The sequence below is a fragment of the Miscanthus floridulus genome, chromosome 13, assembly GCF_019320115.1.
Source record: "Miscanthus floridulus cultivar M001 chromosome 13, ASM1932011v1, whole genome shotgun sequence".
NCBI lineage: Eukaryota > Viridiplantae > Streptophyta > Magnoliopsida > Poales > Poaceae > Miscanthus > Miscanthus floridulus.
In genome coordinates this window covers 79440622-79454144 of record NC_089592.1, presented here as the reverse complement: position 1 = coordinate 79454144, position 13523 = coordinate 79440622, and the positions used below count along the sequence as shown (strand labels likewise).

The 13523-nt window shown below is 47.8% G+C and overlaps 1 long non-coding RNA gene across 1 annotated transcript; it reads left to right on the top strand.

The window, feature by feature from the left end:
• Positions 1-11561: 11561 nt before the first annotated feature.
• Positions 11562-12652, top strand: LOC136498980 (uncharacterized). The gene is made up of 3 exons (XR_010769856.1): positions 11562-11974; positions 12078-12396; positions 12504-12652. It is a non-coding gene; the product is annotated as an uncharacterized lncRNA (long non-coding RNA).
• Positions 12653-13523: the final 871 nt, after the last annotated feature.

The following is a 13523-nucleotide window of genomic DNA, read 5'->3' as shown; positions in this document are numbered from 1 at the left end:
CGGCGGCGAGTTGTCGACGAGGGCCGACGAGAGCATCGGCGGCGAGTTGTCGACGAGGGCCGACGAGAGCAGCGGCGGCTAGTCGTCGACGAGGGCTGACGAGAGCAGCGGCGGTGAGTCGTTGGTGAAAACGACCTCGGAGGTGGTTCCGAGATCGGATCTGCTGTCGCAGGGGCTGGTGTAGCAGCGATGAATCGTCATCGTGGACCGGGATGGATCTCCACGAGATTGACGACGAGAACGCGTTGTTGATTTGAGGTCCATCTGGCTCGCCATGGATCAAGCGCACACCCCCTACCTGGCGCGCCACTGTCGACGAAATATGGTCGGCAGTCCACCGAGGGGGGTGCCCGTGGTGGTAGATTGTCGGTAGACGGTGCATGTAATCAGGAACCAGATGGTGACACAAGGCGCAGAGACAGCGATTTAGACAGGTTCGGGCCGTCTGATCGACGTAATACCCTACGTCCTGTGTCTTTGGTGTATTGTATTGAGATGTATACTGTATGATATCTATGGATCTGTCCTCTAGGGGACCCTTGCCCCTCCTTATATACTCCGAAGGGACAAGGTTACAAGTAAAGTATCCTATTTGGTACTATTACAATGTCTTGCGGTGCACGCCAAGCAGCGCCGTGCACGTCTTGATCTTACGGGCCGGGCCACCTCGGATGGTGCGGCCCATGTACCATCTTGTGGTACCCGGGGGTATATCCCCCACAGGAGGCTATTGCGGTGATGCGCGTCGGTTCCGACCACGCAAAGAAGGCAACAACCTAGCTTCTAAAGTAGGAGTATGCCAACCTCAAGTTCAAGGATGGTGAAATGGTGGAGAACTTCTCCCTCCACCTATAGACGCCCATCAGCAAGCTAAAGAGCCACATCGTCACCATCGACGAAGAGGAGGCGGTCTCTAAGTACCTCCACTCCATGTCAACAAAGTACATCCAGATCGCTCTCTCCATAGAGATGATGCTAGACTTGTCCACTCTCACCATTAAAGATGTGACAGGCCATCTGTGGGCAGTGGACGAGCGCCTAGAGCAAGCGACAACAACAAAGGACAGCGGGAAACTCCTGCTGACGGAAGAGGAGTGGGCTGCTCGGAGGAACTCTGGAAAGGCAGCCTCCTCTAGCCACGATGGCGATGGCAAGCGCTGCGGCAAGGCTTCTTCAGAGAAGAAGCAGGTCAACCCCAACGCCTACTAGCGTTGTAGGAACATGGGCCATTGGGCACAGGAGTGCCCAAATCGCAAGTAGGAGAAGAAGGCTTAGGCTCATCTAGCTCAAGTCGATGATGAGGATGAGGCCACTATACTGATGGCGACGTTCTATGCACTACACGACATCAAGGCCGAGGAGAGGGAAGAGGCAACGATGGTGAAAGGACCTAGGAAGGCCCTGAAGACCATCAACCTCGACGAACCATACACCCAAGTTCACCTCAGATGTGTGGGCGCCGACCAAGAGCAGCGGTGGTATCTGGACTCTGGTGCTAGTAACCACATGACGGGCTCCAAGGCATCCTTCTCAGTGCTCGACGGTGCTGTTATCGGTACGGTGAAGTTTGGTGACGGCTCAAGGGTGGCTATCCAAGGGCGTGGCACCATTATCTTCAGGTGCTAGAATTGGGAGCACCACGCGCTAATGGATGTATATTACATCCCACAGCTGTGTTCCAGCATCATCAACATTGGTCAGCTAGATGAGCACGGTAGCGAGGTACTGATCAAGGATGACGTCCTTAGGATTAGGGACCGGGAGCAGTGACTTCTTGCCAAGGTGAAGAGGTTCCTAAACCGGTTATACCTGCTCGACCTGAAGGTAGAGCAGTCGGTGTGCCTAGCAGCAAGGCACTCTGAGGAACCATGGATGTGGCATGCCCGGTTTGGACATCTCAGCTTCGACACACTTGGTCAGCTGGATAAGATGGTCCAAGGGCTGCCCCACATCAAGCACAGAGGCGAGCTGTGTGATAGCTGCCTAGCCAGGAAGCAAAGGAGGCTACTTTTCCCAAAGGCAGCCAAGTATCATGCGAAGGACGCTCTCGAGCTCATTCACGGCAACCTCTATAGGCCTATCACGCCTGCTACAAATGGTGGTCGGCGGTACTTCCTCTTGCTCATGGAAGATTGCAGTCGCTACATGTGGCAGCAACTCATGACGAGCAAGGACGAAGCGGTGGCAGTGATCAAGAAGTTCAAGACGTGCACGAATGCCAATAGCGGCAAGAAGCTCCATGTGCTGAGGACTGATCGTGGCGGTGAATTCACTTTAGTGGAGTTTGCTGCATACTACGCAGATCAGGGTGTGGGCGAACACCACACCGTGTCGTACTCGCCACAACAGAATGGCGTGGTGGAGAGGCAAAACCAGATGGTGGTCGGCATGGCCCGATCCATGATGAAGGCCAAAGGCATGCTAGCAAGGTTCTAGGGAGAGGCAGTGACCACGGCGGTGTTCATCCTCAACCACGCTCCGACCAAGGCCCTGATGAGCAGGACGCCGTTTGAAGCTTGGTATGGGCGCAAGCCTAGCGTGTCCTTCCTTCAGACATTTGGCTACATCAGCCATGTCAGGAAGATGAAGCCAAACCTTACCAAGCTAGAGGACAGGAGCACACCCATGGTGTTCCTAGGCTACGCGGAGGATACCAAGGCGTACCGGCTCTACGACCCATGTGGAGACAAGGTGCTTGTCTCGTGCGATGTTGTGTTCAACGAGGAGGTGGCTTGGGACTAGAGCAGTCTGAGCATGGGGGAAGCTGGCAGCTTCACCAGCACCTTTGTCGTCGAGCACTTGGTCATCCACGGTGGTGGAGACGCTAGGGAATAGGTGTTGAGCACTCCAGCTATAGAACCGAGCACTCCTGGGGCAATGCTAAGCACTTCAGGAGGTATGCCGAGCACTCCAGAAGGAGGGCCAAGCACTCTTAGAGGGATGCCGAGCACACCAGGAGTGGTGTCGGGAGGTTCTATAGTGGTGGCGACCACTCTAGGACGGGTGCCGAGCACGCCCATGGCGGAGCCAAGATGTCTTGCAGCGGTGCCAACCACTCCAAGACTGAGGCTGGGCACTCCTATAGTGTGGCCGAACACTGCTGGGGTTATGACGAGCTGTCTAGAAGCAGCGCCGAACACTCAAGGTGCTATGCTGAGCACTCTGGCGGAATAGGGAACTCCATCGATGCTGATCGAGTTCACCTCACCTCCAAGTGACATCACTGAGTTCATGGATGCCTTCCATGAAGGTGAGGAGGTGCGTTCCATAGGCTGGACAACATCATCAGCGGCATAGGTCCCTCAGGTTTGGAGGGTAGGCTGCTCAATGACACAGAGCTGCTACTTGTCAATACTAAGGAACCACCCATGTTTGCGCTGGCCGAGCACGACGAAAACTGGCAACGGGCGATGCTGGAGGAGATGAAGGCGATCAAGAAAAATGAGACATGGCAGCTCATCGATCCACCTCTAGGATGTCGTTCGATCAACCTGAAGTGGGTGTACAAGGTCAAGCGGGACCAGCTCGGTGCCATTGTCAAGCACAAGGCACGCCTCATCGCCCGAGGCTTTGTTCAGCATGAGGGCATAGACTTCGAGGAGGTCTTTGCACCAATAGCGCACATGGAGTCAGTCCATTTGCTACTAGCCTTGGCAGCAGCAAAGGACTGGCACGTCCATCACTTGGATGTTAAATCAGTCGTCCTCAATGGCGAACTGGCGGAAACGGTCTTCGTCGAGCAACCACCAGGTTTCGCTGTCAAGGGAGAGGAGTATAGGGTGCTCCAACTGCACAAGGCGCTCTACGGGCTACGGCAGGCCCCACGAGCATGGAACGCCAAGCTTGATGGCACACTGGGTGAGCTTGGGTTTCAACGGTGCGCAACTAAGCACGCGCTCTACATGCGGCGATGGGGGAAGGAGGAGCTCGTCGTCGACGTGTATGTGGATGACTTGATCATCACCGGCACGTGGACGGAGAACATCAACGGCTTCAAGCGTGAGATGGCGACTCTTTTTCGAATGAGCGATCTCGGCGCACTCTCCTACTACCTCGGTATCAAGGTGAGACAGGGTAAGGAGGAACTCATGCTTGGTTAGAGCACGTATGCCTCCAAGCTGTTGGAGAGGAGCGGCATGGCTGAGTGTAAGCCATGCATAACTCCGATGGAGGAGCGGCTGAAGCAGATGAAGGCCAGCACCACGGCGAAGGTGGATGCGACACTCTATCGAAGCATCGTCGGCGATCTACGCTACCTAGTCCACACGAGGCCAGATATTTGCATTCACCGTGAGCTATGTCAGTCGCTTCATGGAGGATCCCAGAGAGGATCACTGGGCTGCGTTGAAGCGGCTACTCTGCTATGTCAAGGGGATGATGGATCATGGGATCATCTTCCCAAAGACCAGCAGGAGTAGGCTGTAGCACACTGTGTTTAGCGATGCAGACATGGCAAGGGACATCGACAGGCGACGGAGCACCTCTGCCGTGCTCATCTTCCTCGGGTCGAACCCAATTTCATGGTTGTCGCTGAAATAGAAGGTGGTGGCGCTATCTACGTGCGAGGCAGAGTACGTAGCGGCAGCCACAGCGGCATGCCAAGTTGTGTGGCTGCGCCGGCTGCTGGGCGAGCTGACCGACGTGGAAGCTCACCCACCAACACTGATGGTGGACAACCAGCCCGCCATCGCCCTCGCGAAGAATCCGGTTTTGCACGACCGGAGTAAACACATCGATGTGAAGTTTCACTTCCTCAGAGACTGTGTCGATGGAGGGCAGATCGAGTTCGTCTAAACTGGTCGGCAACTGGCGGACGTCCTCACCAAGCCGCTCGGACGTCTTTGACTCACGGAGCTGAAGGAGATGATCGGCATGGAGGGGTACAAGGGTTGGCAGTAGGATTAGGGAAAGATTGTTATATAATCTACTGCTACCTTGTGTGAACACAGCAAGGTGAAGGCGGCACCAAAAAGGCCCCCTGCTGTGATACTGTAGCCGCTGCAGGTGCAGGCGCCGAACTGCTCACCTGCAGCACTGTAGGCACATGCAGTGGCCGGCGTAGAGTCAGCCCTGTATGTTATCTAGTTACTATTGCAGCATGTGCGCTGTACTAGGACTAGATGGATAGAGTTGTATAAATAGACATACACGGCAACTCAGTAAAGGGAGCTCATATTTGCCATCTCACAGACAGGGCTTCGGCCAATGCTGGTGTTTTGTATTGTGTGTGCATGCTCTATTCTCCCTTCTTCTTCTAGCTCCAACCATAGTGTGTGGGGACGGACAACGCTTGTTCGTGGTCGGCACGGCTAGTGGGTGCTCGGCAACACTAGCGGGTGCTGCAGCAAGACTGGTGAGTGGTTCACTCACCTGAGCTGGTGATCCTGTGGGCCAACAAAGATCACATCTGGTCTTCTCTACGAGGTATAGATAAATAGATATTGAATGGAAGAAGCACTGCAAGCCAGGAAAAGCCTTACATGGCGATAATGGCCTGCCTCTGATAGCCAAGGATGACTTGTCTGTGTCCTTTGCGCCGAAGGATCAGAACTACAAGCCTTTGATTGGTTCATAGGCAGTCTCCTTGGCTAACCTAAGCGGTCCCTATCGTACATGCTAGGCATTGTCACATTGATCCTCTTTATTCATGCAATTAGTCTTGATATTCCGGACAGAATATAGGTGTCAATTAAAATGGACCCGTCTTGCACTTATGGTATTCAACAAACTATATATGGTATTTTGCAGTAAATGAAACATCAACAAATTATCTCTCTACTGATGAATTTCTCCTCTGCTGATTCTGGACAGTCACTCAAAAGCGATGTACAACTGAAAAGTGACTGAATCGATTTTGACACTTGTGTACCAGCATTAGCAGTTAGCAGATCATATAATCACGGCTAAGCCAACTTGCTGCTCAGTAATTTGTTCACTTGCTCGTGTTACAATGTTGTATTTGCATGTCACTTATTTTGTTTGATTGCATCAGAAAACCTAGCTTTGTATGTATTTTATAGTCAACTTCCATGCAGCTTGTTGTGCAACTAGTTGGATGACTTGCTAATATAAACCTTACTGATTTCTGAAGCTCCATTGATAACTTAATGGAGGTTTTTATTTTTATCCTGGTCTGGAGTCTCCCATGTCCTCATATGATGTTGTTGCTCTCCTAGTGATTGTAAAGACATAAATGAATTATCACACCTGGGTGTATAATACTGTGTTTCATAAATTTATTCGATCCAGCCTGTACAAAGTAAACAAGCTGGTTTCAAGGCACTAACTAAAAGGTACCAGCATTTTCTTAGTTTCCTCTCAAATGTGAAACTATCTACACCATGCAAACTGATAAAAATGTGCACAGGCTATATTATGAATAAAAAGCTCAAAACAGCATGTCCCCTACTGGCCACTCACTGGTAAAATCAGACCACTGGTTATACTGACTACAATGTGTGCTCAATCATATCTCACCATGTTTCAGTCAGACCCACTATTGGGCATAAGGCATTTGATTTGAGAAGAGATGCTACACAATCTCAGTCAAAACCAAAATTAGCAGTGGAGCTCCAATAATAATTCAGAGGATTTTGGGAAAACCTAATTTGAACTCACAAACCAAGGCAATTTAAACCGTGTCCGTGAGATGATTTTAGGTGGTGATTTTTTTACTAAAGTAAGAGAGGATTTGTGCCCTCAAGTTACTGATCCATTAAACAGGTATATATATGGTCAGGGCCCTGTGAACATAAGAAAAACTGAAACAGATTGAAATATTCTGTGAATGAAACTTTGCAGGCTGCTGTACCCCACTTTGTGTCTATCAATTGTCTGTTGGTTTCCACGGTGTGGGTGTATCCAATGCTGAAAGCTCCTAGACAAGGTAGGGTCTGGGGAAGGGAATTTCTAAGAAGCATAGCCCCGTGCTAATTTTGCAACGGCGCTAGGCCCACCCTTCTTGGTTTCTCATGCAGGCATCATGGAAAATCTTCAACCTGTGGACACATTGCTATATTTGTGTGGAGGAGATAATAAACGAAAAAAATTATGGATGCCAAACTTGCCTACATGCCTAATACTTTTCTACAAAAGGAAATACCAAGTGGAAGATCAGAACCAAAGTTTTTGCATTATTAGTATCCAACAAGAAATCCTCAATTCCTCATCCTCAGATTGATCGGCATCTTAATTTGTCAACTATGCATGATATATATCTAGTAGCACTAGCATAGCCATTGATCAAAATTCAAACGGAAAGTAAACCTTTCTGTTCTCGCAAAGAGGATGTCAATCAGGATGGTTTTAGTAATGTTTCAGCATCACAAAATCTCTTTCTGATAGTCAAAATGATCTAATTCATAAGAACCAAGGAAACCTTCTGTATATGTAAATTAAAGTTGCATGCATGGCGATCAGGTCAGGATGCGCTCACTATCTTTGACATCTACCAGCGAAGTCTTAAAAGTTTTTGGCATATAATGGGAAAGTTAGAATATATTCTGCTACCCAAATAGAAGAATAATATATTCTGGTAGTGCAAAGATTTGATCTGGTTCTCTCCACGAGGTATTATAAATAGTGTTGAATGAAAGAAGTGCTGCAAGCTAAGCAAGAAGCAATGGAGCTAGTTGATAAGTAGAGGCAAAGCCTTACATGGCGATAAGGGCCTACCTCTAATAGCCAAGGATGACTTTGCCTGTGTCCTTTGTGCCAAAGGATCAGAAATATGAGCCGTTGAGATAGATGGTTCATAGGCAGTCTCCTTGGCTAGCCTGAGTGGCCCATATTGCCCATGCCAGGCTTCATTGAGTCCCTTTGACTACTAATGCGTGCAATTAGTCCTGATATCCCAAATTGTAGCTCTGATCCGCACATCATCATCATTACCTCCTATTAGTTGTGTGTTTAAGCATGTACGCTCCACTTATATCATGACATGGCATTTGCCTTTGTAGAACAATCTGCATAAACCCTCTGGCCTTATTCTTCACAAAATGGCAAAAATGCGCATGGTAACAATAGAACGATTCTTATTTAGTAGGCTGCAGTAAAAGAATAGGAGTAGCTTACATCATCCTTTTGGATTTGCTACTAATCTCGAGCCACTTGGATTTTCTTTTCTTTCAGATTTAGGATGCGTCCGGATGCACCAGTCGCAGCACTATGAATTCTTGCAATGCTGAAGAGAAGGACATCAAATAGCAGTTGGAATACCTGTGTGCTGATGACTAGCTCAATGAACGACCTGAAACGATGATGAACCTGATGCCGGGATTATATATAATCCATTGTAGTACAAACAAAGAAAACAGAAGCCCTTGAACTTGAAGTAGAGGACATTGACATGACACCACTTGCCGGTAGAGACATTCCAAGATGTATAATTGTTTTGGGAAGGATGGAGCACACGATAACACACACAAAAAAAAAAGAGAAGACAGAAATGAACTCACAGAAATGCACTATACACACAAAAAAAGACAACACAGAAATGAACTCACAGAAATGCACTAGTGCCGGTGCCGGCTGAATACGCGCCGAGTCACTGAGTCACACCGCTGCCGCAGCCGTCGAAGACCGCCAACGCATTCTGCACAGCCCACCTAGGCCACCGCAGGCGCTCCGCCGCCGCCTCGTCCGGCCGGGCTGCCGCTAACGAATACAATTGAAGGCGGCGCCGACGCATTTCCACCGCCCAGCCCAGGGAATGACGAGAAAGAAAGAGGAGGCCAACGGATTGATGGAGGAGGAAGCGGAGGAAAGGGACGGGGGTTTGGACGTGTGGGCGACTAGGGGCGACACGATGACCAATTCTTCTCTGTTTTCCCACCCGGCGCCCGGCGGACGGCGGTGGCGAGCCTGGCCACCTGGGTGTGGGCTTGGGGGGCGTTTGCTTCGTCCCGTTTTGGTTTTGGGCTGGGCCGCATTTTCAGAACCGACCGTTCTTTACCCGGGTACTGAGGATACGAGCAGGAAACGCCCAGAATGGTTTATCCTCTTTGGCGGAATAGTATTGCTTAAAACTCAATTTCGTCTACTATAAACTTTTAAAATAATCATTTTAATCCACAAAATTTACTTTTTAGCTCAATTTTGTTAGAGACCAAGTCCCCTTAAGAAGGAATTAGAGAATAGAAGAATGGTAATGCTTTGTTTAGGGCGTTCGGACGCGCCGTTCCCATCCGGACGCATCGAATTGAACCATCCGCACGCTCCGCTCGCTCTTGCCCACGCCGCTCGCTCGTGCATATTCGCCACACGCCGCTATAATGGATAGATGACGCCGAGGCGCAGGTTTCGTTGCTAAGCTCTTCGGTCACGCCGGCTTCATGACCTTCCTCACCGCCATCCTCGAGCCGCAGCGCACGGGTAGGCCTGTTGCGGCCGACTCCAACGTGGCGGGGCACCTCCATCTGACTGCCGCGGCCGCCTCCACCGCGTAGGGTGCCGCCATCTGCTATCGCGATCGCCTCCACCACGTCAGTTCGCCGCGCCGCCACGCCATGTTGCGCTGAAAAACACGTGTTGCAAATGTATGTTCTAGATGTTTCAGAGGTATGTTGCAAGTGTTTCATATAGATGTTGTAAAAGTAGATCGAGATGTTGTAATGGTTTGTACACGTATGTTGCAAGCGTCTGTTCCCAATGTTTTATCTGTTTTTCAAACGTATGCTACAAGTGTATTTATCTGGATGTTGCATAAGTTTCACACGTATGTTATAAGTGTTTTATCTAGATGTTGCGTATGTTTGCAATGTTTTTCAAGTGTTTTTTCACGTGTTTTTGCAAGTATTTCAGACACATTAAGTGTTTCATCTATCTCTTTTGTATGTTGCAAGTATTGCATCCGAATGTTTCAAAAGTAAATCATGTTGCACATGTGATGCGCGTGGGAAGCGAGAGGGACGCGAGCGTGCTCTGCGTGGGCGCACGGCGCAGGCGATGTCAGGGCGGTGCGGGACCCCACTTGGGCGCACGAAACGCAGTTGCACGAGGGCGATGTCCATGCGGTGCGAGCCCTCACGTGGACGCGAGAAACAGAGCGAAAACGGACCGCAACCGTGGGCGTTTGTTCAGACGTCCGGGCGCTAGCAGTGCTGATATAAGAAGGATTCCAGACAATATCCAGAGAGGAAGAAGTGGCTCCAGCCGGCAAGTTGCCAGGCGTGGAGAAGGGGAACATTGTTTTACTTAGTGGTTCATAGCATAGCGTTTACAAACACAATCTGGTTCTCCTATATGTCACTCCTTCCTAGGCTCTTCCTTACAAACGTTACAAACCGCCGGAAAGTCTAGCATTGCGGTAGCGCTTCCTGGGCTCGGACGGCCTGCTGGGCCTGCCAGGATGTGGGGTGACAAATTTCACCTTAAAACTACTTTTGGTCTTCAAATTTTGCTGCGACTCTAAACTTTTAAAATAGTCATTTAAATCCTCAAACTTTGATAGTTCATTAATGAAATTAAGCCCAAAAGATAGTATTTGAAGAATAAAGCGGTCGTTCTAGGATGAAATAAAGACAAAAAGTAAAGTTTAAGCACTTAAAAGTTCAAGAATGAAATTGAGATCTGGACACTTGTTAAGGGATCAAAATGACTATTCTGCCTATCTTCTTGAATTAGAATCCAACTGATTCACCTGAGAAAGTTCTAAGGCAAACCAAATCGCTTCTAGTTGAATCAGGAGCTGAAGCTCGATCTACCAAGCAGCGTATGGCTAGAGTCCTGTAAACATAAAAAAACTTGATCAGATCATAGTGTTCTGTGAATGAACCTCTTTAATCTACTCCTGATGTTGTGTCTCTGACCATTGTCTGTTTGATTCTCCTGCATGCTTTATGGAGAACAATATCTACAAGACTACAACCTGTGAATACGTTACTACATTTTAGGTTGGAGGAGAAAATAAATATAGAAGTCTACGCAAGGAAAGTTTGTCCTACATACATAATTCGTTTTCACCAGAAGGAAATACCTAGTGGAAGATCAGAACCAAATTTGTCAAACAGCTGCTAGCATCCAGCAAAGTATATCAATTCAACTGTGCATGATAGCTACTAGCGCAGCCAATGATCCAAAAGCAACTGAACTTTCCGTCATTTTGTAGAGAGATGTCGATAACAGTAGCTTTAGGCATCTTTCAGCATCGGCAAAATCCCTTTCGGAGAGTCAAAATGTCCTCGTTTCACAAGATCCAAGAGAATTGTCATTTCCTATGCATGTAAATTGTATGCATCTCTATCAGTTCAGGATGTGCTCACTATATATTGTTGTCACTATCTTTGACATCTACTCGTGCCTCGAGCAAGGCCATCAAAGTTTCCCATATCGTGAGAAAGCTAGAATATATGCTGCTATCCAATTAGAGGATAAGATGTCCTGGAACAGCAAAAAAAAAAAAAAGGAAAAAAGATACGGTTCTCTCTACAAGGTATTTATGTATAAATAGATGTTTGATGGAAGAAGCACAGCAGACCAGTCACAGAAGCTACCAAGCTAGCCAGGTGACAAGCAGAGGAGAAGCCTTACATGTTAATAAGGGCCTGCCTCTGATAGCCAAGGATGACTTGCATGTGTCCTTTGTTCCAAAGGATCAGAATGTAAACCTTTGAGTTGGTTCATAGGCAGTCTCCTTGGCTAGCCTGAGTGGCCCCTATTGCTCATGCTATGCTTAATCGAGCCTCTTTGACATGGTGCACACAATTAGACACGTGCTTGGTGGCGTGCACACAATTAGACACGAGCTTCTCATTAGCTGTGTTTCAGTGTCCAACTTTCCATGCTCCATTACTAATATGGATTTACATTTTCTTTTTGAAAGGTAATATAGCTCGACAGTTTCTTTCAAAAAATCAGCACACAATGCTCTTGACCTGATTTTTTGATATATGCACACGCCGCACAATACGGATCGACAATATGACCAGCATTTTGAAAGAGCGCCCAGCGGTGGCGGAGCCACACGGTATGCCAGGTACTGTTTGACCGGCAAATGTACAATATAATATAAGTATTATACATATGTATTTATATAAAAAAAGAAAAATACTCACCTGATCACACCATCATGGAAGCAGCAAGTTAGAAGGCCCAGGAAGCAGCCCACGCAGCAAGTACGTACACGCCTGCATGATAGTTCACTATTGGCTTTTGGTATTCATCGGGGCTGATTCACGAACTCACGACGCCGCCACCTTGACGATTGACGCCGATGCCGACGCCAACCGCCGACACCACTGCGGTGAGGCGTGACGGACGGCGACGCCCTGCTGGTCCTGGTGGCTGGTGCCCTCGGGCCTCTGCCTTGCTGCCTTCCGTTCTCCTATCACGCATCTACAGTTGTAGTTTGCACGGCCGCGCAGTCACGGAGTCTCACCGATTCGCTATTTGTGTTAGGTATATAAAATTTAATCTTCTGCTCTTCGTCTTTTTGGAAAATTATTGTCTAATTTCATAGCTATTTGTTAACATCACAAATAACAAATTGTTTAATATTTATACAGTTATGAAGAAAAACTCGGATATTGCATCATTTTTTCAGAAGCATCAAGCAAAAAAGGCAGCAGCAGCTGCTTTTGCTTCTAATCATTCCCCCGATCGTTGAACGTGTGGTGGAAGAGCAGACTCATATGAGAATTGAGGAAATTGCAAATCCTATCCACTGCCACAACGTCTTCACCGCCATTGCTACAACTCAGAAATTTTTCAAGTTGATGAAGATGATATAATCAAGATATTTATGTCCCTTCGAAAGCGTCGAATAAAATAGTCAGAAAAATAGCATTGTAAATCTCCGGTTCTCTTTTATGCCTATATTTTAATTATCGGTACGACATTTGAACTATTTATACTATATTTAGTTGATGATTTGAACTTAATCCATGAATTTAAGCCTTATTATGTTACTTAGTGCATATATACCGAATTACGTTGTCGACTTTATAATTATTACCAAATTGGTAAAATAGATTTACCGAATTATATATGAATTTTTTTAGGCGGCATACCCTAAGCTAAAATCCTAGATTCGCCACTGGCGCCCAGGAAACCTCTCTGGGTTGTCAGAATCTCAGCTTTTGGTATTTCAGTCACATGAACTTTCTTGTCTTTCAGCCCGTTGATCTGTTAAGACCGTTAACTTTGGCAAGAATAGAGATCACTAAATTGCACCAGTTGGTTTACCTGCATCATGTATTGGTTCATCTTGGGGATGATGATGTTCTCACTTGTCAGTAACCAAACCTGATAGAATTAACAAAACAGCATCCGGTTTTTACTTTTGACATGTACAGTAATAATATAACGAAAAAACACAAGGGCCTAGAGTAGAGTCAACTAACATTTCGGTGTTCACCGATTTCCAGAAAGAAGCTTGAGGCGGAGAATTTCACTGCTCTGTCATGTCTATTACAAACCGGCGCCACGGGCTTGTACAAGTTCTCTTACCGTTTCGGTTTGGAAGGAATCCGGAGTTGTCCGGGATGTCCGTTCTGCACCGACGACCAGCCCATGAGGGAACAAAG